This window comes from Rhinopithecus roxellana, chromosome 10, assembly GCF_007565055.1.
Source record: "Rhinopithecus roxellana isolate Shanxi Qingling chromosome 10, ASM756505v1, whole genome shotgun sequence".
NCBI lineage: Eukaryota > Metazoa > Chordata > Mammalia > Primates > Cercopithecidae > Rhinopithecus > Rhinopithecus roxellana.
In genome coordinates this window covers 117,284,621-117,302,271 of record NC_044558.1, presented here as the reverse complement: position 1 = coordinate 117,302,271, position 17,651 = coordinate 117,284,621, and the positions used below count along the sequence as shown (strand labels likewise).

Sequence of the window (17,651 nt, the reverse complement as noted above, 5' to 3'; positions counted from 1 at the left end):
ATCCCAGCACTTTGGGAGGCCGAGGCGGGGGGATCACGAGGTCAGGAGATCGAGACTATCCTGGCTAACACGGTGAAATCCCATCTCTACTAAAAATAGAAAAAGTAGCCGATCATGCTGGCGGGCACCTGTAGTCTCAGCTACTTGGGAGGCTGAGTCAGGAGAATAGTGTGAACCTGGCAGGCGGAGCTTGCAGTGAGCCGAGATTGCGCCACTGCACTCCAGCCTGGACGACAGAACGAGACTTCATCTTCAAAAAAAAAAAAAAAAAGACGTATAGTTATGTCCTCTGTTTATTCCTCATATTGGTAATTTTATCACTTTCTTTTATTTTTTATTGTTCTGGCTATAGTTTCATCAATTAGATTGAATCAGTTTTTAGATTCACTGATTTGATTTTATTTTTTTGAATAACTTTTTTAAATATGGGGGTCTCAATTTGTTGCCAAAGCTAGGCTGAGTTCAAACTGGTCTCAAGCAATTCTCCCACCTCAGCCTCTCAAAGTGTTGGGATTGTAGGCACGAGCCATGGTGTCTGGTTGATTTTATTGTTAATTTTTTCTTTTCCTTTTTTTTTTTTTTTTTTTTTTTTTTTTAAGACAGACTCTCGCTCTGTTGCCCGGGCTGGAGTGCAGTGGCCGGATCTCAGCTCACTGCAAGCTCCGCCTCCCGGATTTACGCCATTCTCCTGCCTCAGCCTCCCGAGTAGCCGGGACTACAGGCGCCCGCCACCTCGCCCGGCTAGTTTTTTTGTATTTTTTTAGTAGAGACGGTTTCACCGTGTTAGCCAGGATGGTCTCGATCACCTGACATCGTGATCCACCCGTCTTGGCCTCCCAAAGTGCTGGGATTACAGGCTTGAGCCACCGCGCCAGGCTATTGTTAATTTTTTCAACTTCATTAATTTCCTTCTGATTGCTTTGTTTATAATTTTCTCTTCTTTTTGTGGTTTCTAAGGTGATGTCAGTTTATTGGCTTCTGACATTCTCTTTATTTTCCAGCTTTACTAATGTAAGATTGACAAATTTGTATATATTTATGGGATGCAACATAAATTGATATACATACACATCACGAAATAATTTCCAAAATCAAGTTAATTAACACATCCGTCACCTCACATGGTTACTCATTTGCCTGTGTGGGGTGTGTTTGTGTGTGTGTTAAGAACAACTAGTATCTGTTCTTTTAGCAAATTTCGTATATATGATACAGTATTATTGACTATAGTCACTATGCTGTATATTAGATTCCTCAGAAAACTTTTTCATCTATAAACGAAAGTTTATACCCTTTGACTAACATCTCCCCATTTCTCCCATCTCCAGCCTCTGGCAACCACCATCCTACTCTCTGCTTCTATGAGTTTGACTTTTTTCTATTATGCATAAAATTGAGATCAAGCAGTATTTGTATATCTGTGCCCAGCTTATTTCACTTAGCATAATGTCCTCAAAGTTCACCCATATTTTTTTAAATGGCAGGATATGCTTCTTTTTAAAGGCTGAATGAGATTCCATTGTGCATGTATTTGTTACATTTTCTTTATGAATTCATATACTGAATTCACATATCTTTGGATATAGATCCAGAAGTGAGATTGCAAAATGGTAGTTCTATTTTTAATTTTTTGAGGAATCTCTATACTGTTTTCCATAATGGATGTACCACTTTACATTCCCACCAACAATGCAGTTTCCCTTTTCTCCACATTCTGTTGTTATCACTTGCCTTTTTTATAGTAACCACCCTAGCAGGTGCAGGGTCATAGTTCATTGTGGTTCTGATTTGCATTCTCTGATGATTAGTGATGTTGAGCACCTTTTCATAAACCTGAGGCCATTTTATGTGTTCTTTGGAAAAATATCTATTCGTGTTTTTCCCATTTTTAAATCAGGTTTTTGTTTTTTTATTTGCTGTTGAATTGTATGAGTTCCTTACATATTTTGGATATTAACCCTTTATAAGGTAAATGATTTGTGAATATCTGTAAATAGACTGTCTTTTCATTTTGTTGATTATTTTATTTGCTGTGAAGAAGACTTTTAGTTTAAAATAGTACCACTTGTTATTTTCACTTTTGCTGCCTGTGTTTTTTTGGGTCATATCCAAAAAATCATTGCCAAGACCAATGTCAAGAAGCTTTTTCCTTTTGTTTTCTTCTAGCAGATTCATGGTATCAGGTCTTACGTTTAAGTACTTAATCTATTTTGAGTTTATTTTTGTATGTAGTTTAAGACAAAATTCCAATTTCATTTTTTTGCATCTAGATATCTAGCTTGTCTCACACCATTTATTGAAGACATTGTCATTTCCCCATTTTGTATTCTTGGCACCTTTGTCAAAGATTAGTTAGCTCTACATGCTCTGTTTATTTCAGAGCTCTCCAGTCTGTTCCATTCGTCTGAAAAAAATCATGGGTCTGCTTTTATCCTGGTACCATACTATTTTTATTACTATAATTTTATTATATAATTTGAAATTAGGAAGTACAATGCCTCCAGCTTTGTTCTTCTCAAGTTTTCTTTGGTTATTTGGGGGTTTTTTGTGGTTTCATATACATTTTAGCATTTTTTTTTGTATTTTGGGGGAAAATGCCATGGCATATTTATGTCAGAAATATACTTATGAAGTTACTCTACCTGCTAATGCAATAATATCCCATCTTTATAATTTTATACTTTAAAGTCAAACATAAAGTTTTAAATAGCTAATAATATTGCTTCTGTGGTAATGTCCAAACAATGAAACCTACTCTAAAGAAGAAAAATGCCATTGGCATTTTGGGTAATGATTGCATTGTATCTGTATTTAGAATTGGGTAGTGTGAGCCGGGCGCGGTGGCTCACGCTTGTAATCCCAGCACTTTGGTAGGCCGAGACAGGTGGATCACGAGGTCAGGAGATCGAGACCATCCTGGCTAACATGGTGAAACCCCGTCTCTACTAAAAATACAAAAAAAATTAGCCAGGTTCAGTGGCGGATGCCTGTAGTCCCAGCTACACAGGAGGCTGAGGCAGGAGAATGGCGTGAACCCGGGAGGCAGAGCTTGCGGTGAGTGGAGATTGAGCCACTGCACTCCAGCCTGGGCCAAAGAGCGAGACTCTGTCTCATAAAGAAAAAAAAAGAAAAAAAAGAAAAAGAATTGGGTAGTGTGGACATTTCAACAATATTAATTTCTTCCAATCCCAATGAATATCTTTTCATTTGTTTGTGTCTTCTTCAATTTCTTTCACTATTGCTTTATAGTTTTCTGTGCAGAAATCTTTTATCACCTGATTTACATTTATTCATGAATATTTTATTGCTTTCAATGCTACTGTAATGGAATTTTTTTCTTAATCCCTTTTTTGGGTAATTCATTGTTTGTATTATTCACTAGCATTAATAACTTTAATTCCTAAATTAATTATCTTGAGAAATGTTATATTATTAATATTATTTTGATATAGAGAAAAATATCATATGGGAAAACATGGACATCAATGACTGACTCAAAAACTGATAAAAAGAAAAGACTTAGATTCTGAATATAAAGACACTTAAGAAATTCCTTAGTCAATAATTAATAGATCTTTTCTTTTTATGTAGACACAAGACAAATATTAGCAAAATTTTTGTCTAAATAATCTGAAAGCTCTTTTAGAATTTGAAGTTAAAAAGTCCAAAGGATAAGAAGGTATGATGATATTTGATGAGCAGGTTTTTTTTTCTTTCTTAGCTTTATAAAAAATAAGGTGCATCTTACAAGCAATAGTATGAAACTCAGTAAAATATGGTCTTTGGTAAATGTTCTGTCCATATGTCATAATTTTTAAACTATTTCCAATAGATAGTCATTTGACTCATTTCTATCCATCTTTTGTGAATTTTTTTCTGTGCAAAGTACTTTTTAATACAGTTTTTAGAATGTGTTAGTTTCCTTGTTCCCCATCTAGATATTTACACAAATTCTTAAATATTTACTTTAACTCATAATAATCTAAACATTTTGTCTCCATGACATAAAATTTCATCATTAACTTAACAAATGTTAAGCAAAACCAGAGACCATCAAAGCAGGAAAGAAGAAAGGAAGAAAGGCCAGCTATTTTCTTCATTAGAGCAGGTTTCATTGTTTGGACATTACCACAGAAGCAATATCATTAGCTATTCAAAACTCTATTTTGACTTTAAAGTATAAAATTATAAAGATGGGATATTATTGCATTAGCAAGTAGAGTAACTTCATAAGTATATTTCTGACATAAATAGAATACGGAAGGCTGTAATGGTAAAGGTAAAAATTTTTGAAGCTATTTATTTTCTTTTAGAATTTTGTTCAAACTGTTCCTTTTTTATGAGAAAAACGTTTCTGTCTCAAAATCGATCATAGTATGCATTTGACTTATTACCTCTGCTTTTGTCAAGAAATTCGGAGACTCTCTGATAATGGAAAGGCAGTATTTGTAAGAGCTTGGACCATGAAGCCAAAACTGGGAGCCTGTTTCCAGTTTCTGACATTTAATAGCTGAATTACTTTTAGCAAACTACCTAACCTCTCTATTCCCCTTCAGTGCAGATTAAAATAATAATTGTTATATCAATAGCCAACATTTATGAATTATTTAGTATTCAGGTAATACTTGAAACACTTTCTGTACATCATTCCATTTTCATACTTACAAGAAGTATATGGAGAAGGTGCTATTATCGTCTCCATTTTACAGACGAGGGCACTAACAAGGTCAGTATAAAATTAAATGAAAGAATAATTTTAACACTCTTGGTGTGGAGAGTAAGCACTCAGTATGGTGATGATGATGATTATGTCAAGGATGACAGAAGTGGTGATGGTGATAACAATGACAAAGATAAAATTTCTACACATCAGCATTATGCCATCTTAGATAAATATGCATGTAACTACTAAGAAAAGCATCAATAGTTTATTTAATAAACATTTACTGACTCTTCTTTGATAACCAGACAATGAGGCTCAGATATTACACAAAAATATAATGACATTTTCAAGGCATCTCTAGACTAATAGAAAAGGAAAAATAAACTTGATTCAAAGAGGAAAATATTAAAGGAATGAATTATGGGGGAGGCAAGAAAGAAAGTAGGGAGGAGATAGCAAAGAAAATATAAAGGAGAAAAGAAAGGGGGGCAGGGTAATCTTGTAGAAAATATACTTCGCTTCATTTGGATTGCACAGTAGGAGATACATTCCAGCCTCTAATACATGCCATGCATCAATGCCCATATTCAGAAATCAGATGCTGGGAAGACACGTGTATACACAGCAAGCATTTTTCTTAAGGATGTATCATGATGCATAGCACATGTCAAATTGAAATCTGGCTTTATACAATGACTTGGTGGATCAATGGTCCCAATTCAATGTGCCATATGTAATAAAAAATACTATAGCACATGTGTATACAACTGATAGTATGACTTGCAAAATTATGAAATCCAGTGAGAAAGAGGTGGATTATTTTTTCATTCATTCTGTGACCAGCACTGTTTTTCCAAATATGCATATCTATAGATTATGGAAAGAGGTGGAAGGGATATGGAAAGACAAGAGGAGAAAAAGGGCAGAAATGTCATAGCAGCTTCCAGCTGCTTCAAATCCCTGGGAAAGAGGTTTGGTACACGTTCCATTCAAAAAAAAAAAAAAAATGTGCATTCAGTAGCTTTAGATACATTTTGTGCTGATCCAGTTAATATGTCAAAATATTCTGCTTGAAGCAAGAAAATAGAAAAGCTTTGCCACACCACAAAGGGGCATCTAAATCCCATCACTCCTTTGTCACCCTCTAAGGAAATAGCATTATGTAAGCATCTGATTTGCATCATTGGGGCGGCCTTGATTTCTGAGAAAGCTGTTTGCAATTCAATAAGCTCCATGCACAATGTTGCCTTTCATGTGATTCCTTATGGTGCTGTTGATAATGATCATAATACTTTTTTCCCCCAATGGAGAACACTGAATCAATGCCGAAAAATCAAACTTTTGTTTCTGTGTAAGCTAGAGGGCACATGAAGATTGAAAGAGAGAGAGATGAGCCTTCATATTTCAAAATATCTGACATAGATTAAGAAAGTTTCCCAAAAGGTCATTAGATCAGATAGAGGCAATGTTGAATTGATAGCTTAAAAATGAAAGCTGGGACAGTTTGAAAAGCGAGAAAAGGGAGAGAAGAAGGAAATGGGGAGAGAGAAAGAGACTGACAGAAAGAGATAGAGACTGACAGAGACAGATGGAGAGAGAGACAGAAGACAAAGTAAAAATAGAAATTGTTGCTGAGGCTGGATCAAGGGATATAAAAGCAACTTTGCCATTCCTGAGAAGGTCAAAAGTTCATATGAAAATTCATCAAATACTCATTTCGCTCATTCATTCTTCTTTGCCTTTTGAGTATGCTGGTTATGCCACAGGATCTTGGAAAGTGTGGGATTTTCTTTCATTTCCCATTTTGAATAGTTAAATAGCAACCACCTCCTTTATGGTCCTGTAAATCTTAATTCTATTTCCATCTGAGCTGAGTTGTTAAGAAGTTAATGATTTAGAACTGCTTCCTGCTTTGGCTTGCTTCCTGTTTCCTGGAAAAGTAAGTGAGGGGAGGCACTTCTTAATGTGACAGACAAGGCTATGTGTCCCTAAGTTGGACTTTCCTTTTTCTTTTTTTTTCATCTTTCTAAATTTTATTTGAGATTCAGGGGATACATGTTTATGTTTGTTACATGAGTCAACTGCATGTCGCGGGGATTTGGTGTACAGACTATTTTGTCACCCAGGTCGTGAGCATAGTACCCAATAGGTAGTTTTTCGATCCTCACTGCCCCCATCCTCACCCCTCAAGTAGGTCCTAGTGTCTGTTGTTCTCTTCTTTGTGTCCGTCTGTTAAACCTCAAGGTTTAACTCCCACCCATAAGTGAGAACAGGCAATATTTGTTTTTCTGTTCCTGTGCTAGTTCGTTTAGAACTATGGCCTTCAGCTCCACCCATGTTGCTGCAAAGGACATGATCTCGTTCTTTTTTATGTGTTGGATTTTTGAAGGGATGTGACGTGGTGTTGGAAGTAACCTTCAAATACAGACATCTCAGCAAATGTGAGATAAATGAGTAGCAATATTACTGATATCAGGGGAGGATAAGGAAGAAGAAATAACCAAACAATGACAAGGACATTGAGAACGGGGTTCATGTGTTTTGAAGCAATTTCCACAAAGTTTAGTGTAGAAAAAGGCACCAAAAAGATATTCCATGCTCATTATTACTTATTCAAAAACACGAAATAGATCGGGTGCGGTGGCTCACGCCTGTAATCCCAGTACTTTGAGAGGCCGAGGCGGGCAGATCAGCTGAGGTCAGGAGTTCAAGACCAATCTGGCCCACATGGTGAAACCCCATCTCTACTAAAAATATAAAAATCACCCGGGTGTGGTGGTGGGCGCCTGTAATCCCAGCTACTTGGGAGACTGAGGAATGAGAATCACTTGAACCCAGGAGACGGAGTTTGCAGTAAGCTGAGATTACAACTCTGCACTCCAGCCTGGGCGACAGAGCAAAACTCTGTCAAAGAAGAAGAAGAAGGAGAAGGAGAAGGAGAAAATAAAATAATTGCCCCATAATAAACACAAGAAAAAAATAAGATTTCTAATATAAAATTCCTTACAATCAAGCAGGGGTGACACAGGTGAGCCAGCATAAATATCTCTAACATGTTCTCCTCACACAACTTTTATGTCATTTTTTCCAAATGACGTGAAACATTTTGAAGGTATGAAAAATATAAAGTAGATTTTCTCAATTTAACATTATTGCCATTTTGAGCCAGGTAGTTTTTGTGGCTGTCCTCCTGTGTATTGTAGGATGATGAACAGTGTCTTTGGCCTTTATGCAACTAGAAGCCAGTATTACCAACCCAAAGTGTATCCAGGCATTAGCAAATGTTCCTTGGGCAAAACAGCCCTGAGTGAGAAACCTTACCATAGAGCACCAAGTTTGTTATGGTTGTTGTTGTGGCTATTCTTTGGATTTCTGCTGTATCCACTTTTATATTTCATTACATATGCAATAAAAGTGGCAGATTGATAAACTTCTCCTGAACACCATTCTCTCCTTTTTCTGTGGCCCTCTAAGCTGATCTGAGCACATAGCCATGCCATTAGGGGCTACATATCTCAACTTCCTTTACAGGTAGGTATATTCATATGATCATGTTCAATAACTAAGTGAAGAGATGAATAGCACTTCTAGGCTTTAGCATTAAAATAAAAAGCATGCTCTCTTCTGCCTTTACTTTCTTTACTATTTCGGGCTGGAACAATAGCAGAGATGACCCAGCTTCAACGACGCAAGGAAGGTAACACTCTAGAACACAGAAAAACAAGGAGATGGAATTACTTTGTGAGTGACAGATTCCATGAATTACTTTTTGAAACAGAAGAGTCTCATCAGCATCAACCATCAACCTTGAGACTCAGGTGTAAAGGGTAAAGCCATTGTGTTTTTGGGGTCTCTTTGTTACAGAAAGTTAGCCTTTATCCTAACAGATACAGAATATATATATAATATAATTTTATGCACATATATAATTTATACACATTTTATATTAGGATTATCCAGAGAAACTGACCCAATAGTGTGTGTGTATGTGTGTGTGTGTGTGTGTGTGTGTGTGTGTGTATATATATATATATATATATATATATATATATATATGAAGAGAGACAGATTTTATTACAAGGGATTGCCTTTCACAGTTATGGAAATTGAGAAGTCCTGCAATCTGCCAGCTGAAAGCTCCAGGCCTGGGAAAGCTAGTGGCGAAGTTCCAGTCCAAACCTGAAGCCTGCAGAACCAGAGAAGCCAATCCCAGGGCTCAAAAATCAGAAGCACTGATGTCCAAGGGCAGGGGAAGATGAATTTCCTAGCAAGCAGAAAGAGCAAATTTGCCCTTCCTCCACCTTTTTGTTCTATTCAAGCCCTCAGTGGACTGAAGGATTCCCATTACGTTGATAAGGGTATCTTCCTCACTCAGTCAAACAATCCAAATGCTAATCTCTTTTGTAAACACCTTCACAGACACACCCAGAAATGATGTATTATTAGCTGTCTGTGCATCCCTTAGCCCAGTCAAGTTGACACATAAAATGACCTATCACACAAACATACACACATATGATCAATGTGCAAAATTTTTGTTAGGCAAGACATTTTGGAAGAGCAAACTATGTAAGTAGATGCATGTCTATATTAGAATATCTCTTAAAAAGCTATAGGAACTCTGGAGGCTGAGGCGGGAAAATGGCGTGAACCTGGGAGGTGGAGCCTACAGTGAGCCGAGATCGCACCGCTGCACTCCAGCCTGGGCGACAGAGCGAGATGGGAAAAAAAAAAAAGCTATAGGAACCTAGGTAATGGAGTGATTTTTTGCCAGTGTGGTTTTCTGGGCCTTAGATGATGAATCAGAGTTTTCCAGAAAGATTAATGAACCAAGGAAGTACTGCTCTCTGGTTTCACACCCCACAGGCTCTCATCCAGAAAGAGGTAGTAGCTCTACAGACAGCAGCCATGATGCGGACGTTCTCTTTAAGTCAAATCACTTTACTACAGTCCCACCTCACACCAGGATGATCACCAGACTTCTGGAATTGACAGGTGCTGTAGCACAGATAACAGACACCTGAATACTAAGTGCTTTGATGAAAGTAACTCCATGTTTCCTTGCCACGTGTAGCAAGTCTCTGGGGGTGGTGGGGGGGAGGTCTAACAGAATTTGATGGTATTTCTAATGATTTATCTTTCTATATGTTCTTCTATTTTTCAATGAATGTTATTGTATATCAAATGGATTGCCTTCTCATCTGAATTAAATCCTGCCCCCTAAAACATAATATTTTCACCAGAAAAACAAACTAACATTTGAAATATATAAAGAGTATATAATAATTTAAGTAAATTTTAAGTCAAGCTTAAACTGTCTCATAAAAATCAATATACATCATACCAATTTACTTTCATTACTGAATGAATTAGCTGTATGAAAAAGCAATTGACTTGGCCTGGCATTTTTTTTTTTTTTAGAAATGTGTAACCTCTAAAATAGGAAAAATGGTATTACATCGATTAGGTAGGTCACAATTACATCTCACTATAATGAATTTAAAAATTCTGCAAGCATTTATAAGTCAGTGAAATTTCTCATGAGATCTCACCATACCTATTTACCAGATTTTGAAAATATATAATTGATGTTCTTCCAGTAAGCCATATTATAAACTTCTCTCATACTTGAACTTATATAATATTTTAAAGAATTTTGGTATCAACTCTTTTATTATTTCCTTTTTACCATATAACACTAAAATTCTTCTTATAAAAGCTTATAAGAAGTTTGATCTCCTCTTTAAAATAAAGTTTTTTCTGCCTTTTTTTCCAGTTTGATAGTCACAAAAAAGTCTCTTAATTTTATGTTTTCTTCTTGTAGCAACTAAATAATGTTAATTTTTTTCCTTTAAAGTGACGCAGTGCTTCTGTGGTATCTACATTTAACTCTTTCGTGGATGTTGAATGAGATGTAAGTTCATAATGTTCTAGAGTTTAAGTATAAAAAAGTGCCACTGAATTTGTCTTAATAGTTAAATTTTGAAATCTGATAAAATATTCAATAAGCCCTGTAATAAAATTCTGAGGCTAACTGCCCAGATTTAGCACAGACTTCACAGGTTAGAGGCACAGCCTCTGATGAAACTGCCCTCACATCAGACACCAGTCACAAGTTTGAGGGTGCCCAGGCCACCTGCTATTTTGATGACTTGCTGCCAGTTTGTGGGTTCTCACTATTCCGTCAGATTCAATAAGTTGCTGGAATGACTCCCAAAATTCAGAAAAACACTATATGTATGAATACACTTTTATTATAGAAAAATATACAAATCTGAACCTGCCAAAGACAGAGACACACGGGGTGAGGTCTGGGAGGGTCCCAAAAGTGAAGCTTCCATATCCTCAGGATGCATCACTCTCCTGGCCCATCAATGCATTATTACAAAAAAGGGAAACTCACTTGAGCCCCAGTGTCCGAAGTTTCTACTGGGGTTCCATTATATCAGCATGATTGACTGAATCATTGACCACATGATTGAACTCAATCACTAGCCTCCAGCCTCTTCCCAGAAGTTAGAGGTCAGACTGATGTCATGTGGCTCAGCGTTCCAACTCTCAAATCATTGGTGTTTCCGGCATGGTCAGCCTCCATGTTGAAACTATTTAGGGGCCTTCCCTGAGTTACCTAATTACAATAAAAAGTGCAGTCTCAGGGGCCCACCATGAATAATAAAAATACTCATATCATTCAGGAAATTCTAAGGATTTCAAAGTTATCTCCCAGGAATCCTGGACAAAGACAAATTCCTTATTATACAACAACTCTTTTTTTATTATTATTATTTATTATTATTATTATTAACATTATTATTATTTTTGAGATGGTTTTTCACTCTTGTCAACCAGGCTGGAGTGCAATGACACAGTCTTGGCTCACTGCAACCTCCGCCTCCAGGTTAGGCAATTCTCCAGCCTCAGCCCTCCAAGTAGGTGGGATTACAGGTATGCGCCACCACACTCGGCTAATTTTTGTATTTTTAGTAGAGACGGGCTTTGCCACGTTGTCCAGGCGGGTCTCAAACTCCTGACCTCAGGTGATCCACCCGCCTTGGTCTCCCAAAGTGCTGGAATTACAAGCATGAGCCACTGCACCCGGGCAACAACTCTCCTTTTAAAAGCAAACTCAATTTTACATATATGTATCACTGAAATATTTACTAAATGAGTTTAATTTTTTTAATCTACTACTGTTCTTTTCAGGAAGAAGAGCATAAATGAAATTGGGGAGTCAGGGAAGAACCAAGAACATGGTATATGTGCTAGGAGCAGCCCTGGGCAAAATTGTGAAATAGTTGGATTTTAGCATTTTCAAACTTGAAAGAATTTCAGAGATCCTCTAATTCTGTATCATTCTGATACAGAAACAGATTAGGGAAATAAGTAATTTGCCCAAGGTAGAAATCAAAATCAACTCTCAAATAAAAATCAAAATTTGAATTTCACAGCTCTTCCTACCATGCTACTCAGCATGCCTTTAGAGCTTTTCCCAGCTCTCCTTTCAGGCCCACACTTCCTAGTTTCCCTGCCATGTTGTCTCTCTTTCCCCATTTCTTAGGAGACTTCATGATACTAAGCTCCCCTCTTTCCCTACTCTTCTCTTCTACTTCTCCCTCTTCATGCCTTTGCAACTCCAGTGAGCCAAAAAATGAACCACATGTTAACTTCCCTGCAAGTTCTGATCTCCGAAGCCTAGCAAGAGCAGAAATATGATAATTAACTCATTTACAGCTGTTCTAGAAATCACAAGACCTTAACTCCATTTTTAAAAAATTAACCTTCTAGATTGGTGTTAATGAAGGAGATTTCAAGAATGAGGCCTTTGACACTTTTGTGTACAGAGTTGGCTACATGTGCCACAGAAGGCAGACTGAGTAAATAAAAAAGAACTGTCTTTTGTAGATTGGGTCATTAACTGAGTGTGCTGCTTAATAATAGGAAAATCACAGAAACAGAGAGATGACTGCTGGCTGGTCACCTAATGGTCTGTCTACTATTCCTCTCCCAGAGCAACCTTTCTAAAACATAAATCTGATATTAAACACAGGGCTGAGAGACTATCGGTGCCTCTCCGTAGTCTCAGTCTCTTTAGCTTTGCATGTGAGGGCTGCTGCCTGTCTTTCAGCTTAATCTCCAGTCACCAGTCACAATCACTCTAAACCTCCTTGGCCATATTGTGCTATTCCACATGTTTCACATGCTGTTCCCTCTGGCTGGACTTCTCTCTTGCTAACGCTCACGGGTGTCTTTAATATATACAGGTAACTCCTTGAAAAAACAGTATAAAGTGACTTTTCTTTGAATAATTCTCCAATACTCAGATTTGATGAAGACGCTCTTCTTCTGGTCCCCTTTGGCAATTTTTAGAAATTCCTGAGAATACAGCATAACGCTATATTCTTCATAATGACTTATCAGTCTCTCCCAGATGAAATTTCAAAAGCCAGGACTACGTGTGGTTTCGTTTTGTATCCCCAGAATTTGACACACAGCATGCACTAAATTTACATTTGATGCATAAATTAATGCATGCATGAAGAAGATATATCAATATCATCTTCATCTACCTTCGTCTCTCCTAGAGAATTGTGGAAAAGTTCTTTAAAATGTATGCTGTAAAAAATAATATCCACTAGATTTTGGAAGAATTAGTACTTTTAATAAAATTTTGTGTGTGCCTGTATATTGTGTGTGTGTGTGTGTGTGTGCATGTGAAATAAATCTCTCTTTAAATTGCTCAGTATTCACAGGATATTATTTTGAAACTGAATTTCACGTCATGATTTTTTTCTAAGAGAATGTGTTATGATCTTTGTTTTCAAATATAAACAGTAACATTTCAGGGCTGTGTTGAAAGGTGAATGTTAGAAACCCTTACTCTTTGCAGTGTTAAATATTTCAAAAGCGCTAAAAGAACAATATGTGCAGCTGCATCCACAATTATCAAAGCTGATATGATATTTTGACAAAATATATGTGGAATTTTGGTGATGTGTTTTATAACTAGCACAATAAATTTTTTTTTCAATTTAAAGGCCAGTGTTTTCTCCCGGCTTCCACTGTCAGAGCATTGTCTTCATACCATAAACCCATCTCATAATTTATCCAGTTCCATATAGTTCACAGAATGTGTAAACAAAAGTCTACGTTCACAACACTAAACATTCTTCAAGCATCTATTGACAAAGCCCTGGGACAGTAGTCCTCCTGCCTCCTCTAAAATTCACCTTTGTTACCTAGCCCTCACCTCCATAAGGCTAGAGCTCTTTGCTTGGATTTTTATTTAATAGATTATAAATAATGGATGAGTTAGTTGAAGTGAGTAAGATATTATGTAATATCTAGCTCTTCTAAAAGTGACATTTCTAAGACAAGAGCTTATATTCAGACTGAGAATTTTTCATGGTATAAAATATTTGCACATTTGAATAGACAAAGGAATGATAATTGTTTCAAAATGGATTATAAACCTGAACTTTAATAACATAGCAGAATGTAATTATTTGTGTCAGCTATTCCAGTTTGGCTTAGCAGATTCCAGTATCAGAAAAGAGCAATGCTATTTAAGCTGTTCTTTTTTTTTTTTTTTTTTTTTGCAATTCTCCCGCCTCAGCCTCCCAAGTAGCTGGGATTACAGGTGCTCACCACCAAGCCCGGCTAATTTTTGTATTTTCAGTAGAGATGGGGTTTCACCGTGTTGGCCAGGCTGGTCTCGAGAACTCTTGATCTCAGGTGATTCGCCTCCATCGGCCTCTCAAAGTGCTGGGATTACAGGCATAAGCCACCATGCCCACCTTAAGCTGTTGTTCTTTAGATTAATATGTATACTGCTTTTGCCAGTTCACTGTGGTTGCTGCCTTTAAAATTCTGGACTTCCATATTTTTGTCCACATGTGTAGGTTCTCTGATTTTGTGACTTTAGGGCTCCTACAACGGTACTGGCAAAACTAACGTAGGCTATTGTAAAATTAGCGCAATGGGAAAAATAAAGCAAGACACAAATATGTTCACAAGAGATATTCCACAGAATTAATGAGAGTTGAGAAAAAGTGCTAATTTTCCCAGGAAGATTGAGGATTAGGCCAATTCTATTTCTCTTAAATTAAGTAAGTAGATATGTACTTTTTTGGTATATTAAAAGGTGTGATAGTACAATTTTGGCAATTTTTAGATAATTTTTAGAATTAAAATAATAAAAATGGTTTTTCTTTTATAATTGAAATCTCAAATTTTAAAATACTATAACTTACAGTCTTTTGTTATATATACCACTATGAAAATTTAAGCATTAAACATATTATGTTTATGCAGAATATTTATAATCGGGAAAAGTAAATGAAGAAAAATAGTATGCATTTTAAAATTTCTATTGTCATGTTTGCCATATCATCTAGAAGAAATGATATAGTTTACAAAGTCAGCTCAAAGCTCACTGGGAGAGACTACAAGTTTAAGTACAACCTGGCACTTGGAATTTCTATTACATTCATCTTTTTTTTCCTAATAACTAAATCTGAATCCATTTTTTCTGTATTAACTAAACCACTAGTGTTTGCAGAGCCTATTTTAACATTGTGTAATATATCTGATACAATCATTAAAAAAGTTAAAATTTACATAATATTTACAGGTATGACAATTATTTTGTTATTAGTGTTAGTGTAATTTTGGTAGAAGTAACATATTCTTTTGAGGAAAAATGATTTATTCTCAGCAGGTCTTTGTGCTTCTCTAATCCTCATTCTCTAGCTCTACTATGGCAATTCAGTTGATTAGAGAGAGGGAAGAAGATGTGTCCAAAGGACACTTGAACAATGCAGGTTTCTGCTTATGTTGATGCAAGAAAGCCTCTAGCACAGACATTGGCTGATTTGCAGGACTTGCAGAAACTTAATTCAAATATTAGTATCTTGCTGATCCTAAGTATGGATTCAAAACAGACTATACATGGCAATAAGTGTTAAAAGAAGTTACGTGTTTTACTGTTGGTGGAATGTTTTGGTAAAAAGTCTCCACTTCCTGTGAATGTTCTGATGTAAAAAGGTTACAGACCACACTGAGATTGCAGAGGTCAACGAGGTTAGGAATGCTGAGTTCTGCCAGTGTCTTGCTGTGTGGTCTACAGGAAAGCTATTTAAACTTTCAGCGTTTCCACCTTCCCATGTATGGAAAAGAACTAATAGCACTTAAATATTTCCTAGAGTGTTGCAGTAATTAATTCCTCTGAAATGCTTTGAAATAAGCATCAAAGAGATTCACTTATTTGCTTCAGCTTTTGATTTTATTTGTTAATGAGGGAAAACATTTCGCATGAGAGAAAAAAATTATTGACAGAGCAATGCTAAAATTCTATGCATTATATTAAATTCATTTTACCTCATTTCATTAAGATTATTGTAGGAAATAGGAAGGCTTCTTCTATGTTGTCTGGTTGTCCACAGAGATGGCCACAGAAATGGTGATCCTTGTAGCTATCACCACCCTTAATAACATATCTGGCATTACAGATGCACGATTATATTATGATGTATCTTTGGGAAGTTTTCATGTTAAAAGGCTTTCCTGATACTGCTTAGGGTTGACAACATTATTTAACTGATTGAAATGGGTTTTTCTGGTAAGATATTTTCAAAAAAAATGACATAAAACTCATACCAGTTTTGACTATGGAGGACATTCATTGGCTTATTTAACAGTAACGTTCAGGGGTGATAGTATTAGTCAGCTTTCACTAGGTTATGCTATAGAAAAAAATCCAAAATTGTTGTGGCTTACTACAAACATTTCTTTTTTTTTTTTTATGTTGAAAAGATATATATATATAGATATATATATATCTATCTATATATATATAGAATTAGGCAGCTGGACTCAGTTTAGATGATCCCAATTTTGTTGGCAACATCCAAAGCATCGTAATCAGGAGCCAGTCGAACATATATGCCTTTTTCTCTCCATCAGGCCAAATCAGGGTGTTGACCTTGGCCACATCAATGTCATAGAGCTTCTTCACAGCCTGTTTAATCTGGGCTTGTTGGCTTTAACATCCACAATCAACACAAGTGTGTTGTTGTCTTCTGTCTTCTTCATGGCAGACTCAGTGGTCAGCGGAAACTTGATGATAGCATAGTGGTCAAGCTTGTTTCTCCTGGGGGCGCTCTTCCGAGGATATTTGGGCTGCCTCCGGAGTCGCAGTGTCTTGGGCCATGGGAACGTGGGTGACGTGCGGATATTCTTTTTTTTGTAGCTGTGGACACCTTTCGACACCGCCTTCTTGGCCTTTAAAGGCTTCGCTTTGGCTTCGGCTTTAGGAGGGGCAGGAGCTTCCTTCTTCGCTTTCGGCGCCATCTTGTGACTACAAACATTTCTTTGTCTTACCTGTTACATGTCAGTACAGGGCTCTGTTCCATGTGTCTTCTTCATTCTGGGGTTCAGGCTAAAGGAGCGGCCCCTACCAAGGATATGTCATGGCATAAAACAAAGTGAATGTACTGGTGACAATGGTAGAATCATGTATTGACTTTTAAGGCTTCTTCTCAGAAGTCATGTGCATTTTCTTTAATTCACGTATTATTGACCAAAGCAGGTTTCATGACAAAGACTGATGTCAAAAGCGTGGGTCAGTATAATTCTTAGTGGGATAGGCAGTAAGTACTTTGGAGTGATAATGTACCATACCACATAAAATTCAGGAACAGTTTGATTTGGGCCTGGCTCTATTTACCTGTGAGTCTCCACCCTATTCCATTTACTGGCTTTGACCTCAGACCAGCTTTCCTCGTGGTAGTAAACTGACAATCATTCCAAGCCTTATCCAGAAATCATCCATCAAAAGAAGAGAACTTCTCTTTTCTCAGCCATCAGAAAATATTTCAGGTGCCATTTTGATTGGGCCCACTTGGTCACATATTCAAAAAAAAAAAAAAAATCATTGCTGTATCATTGCTGTAGCCAGAGAAGGCCAAACATTGATTGTCTAATACCTAGG

The 17,651-nt window shown here is 36.7% G+C and overlaps 1 pseudogene; it reads right to left on the bottom strand.

Moving 5' to 3' along the window:
- Positions 1 to 16,520: 16,520 nt before the first annotated feature.
- On the bottom strand, positions 16,521 to 17,011 carry LOC104678611 (annotated as a pseudogene).
- Positions 17,012 to 17,651: the final 640 nt, after the last annotated feature.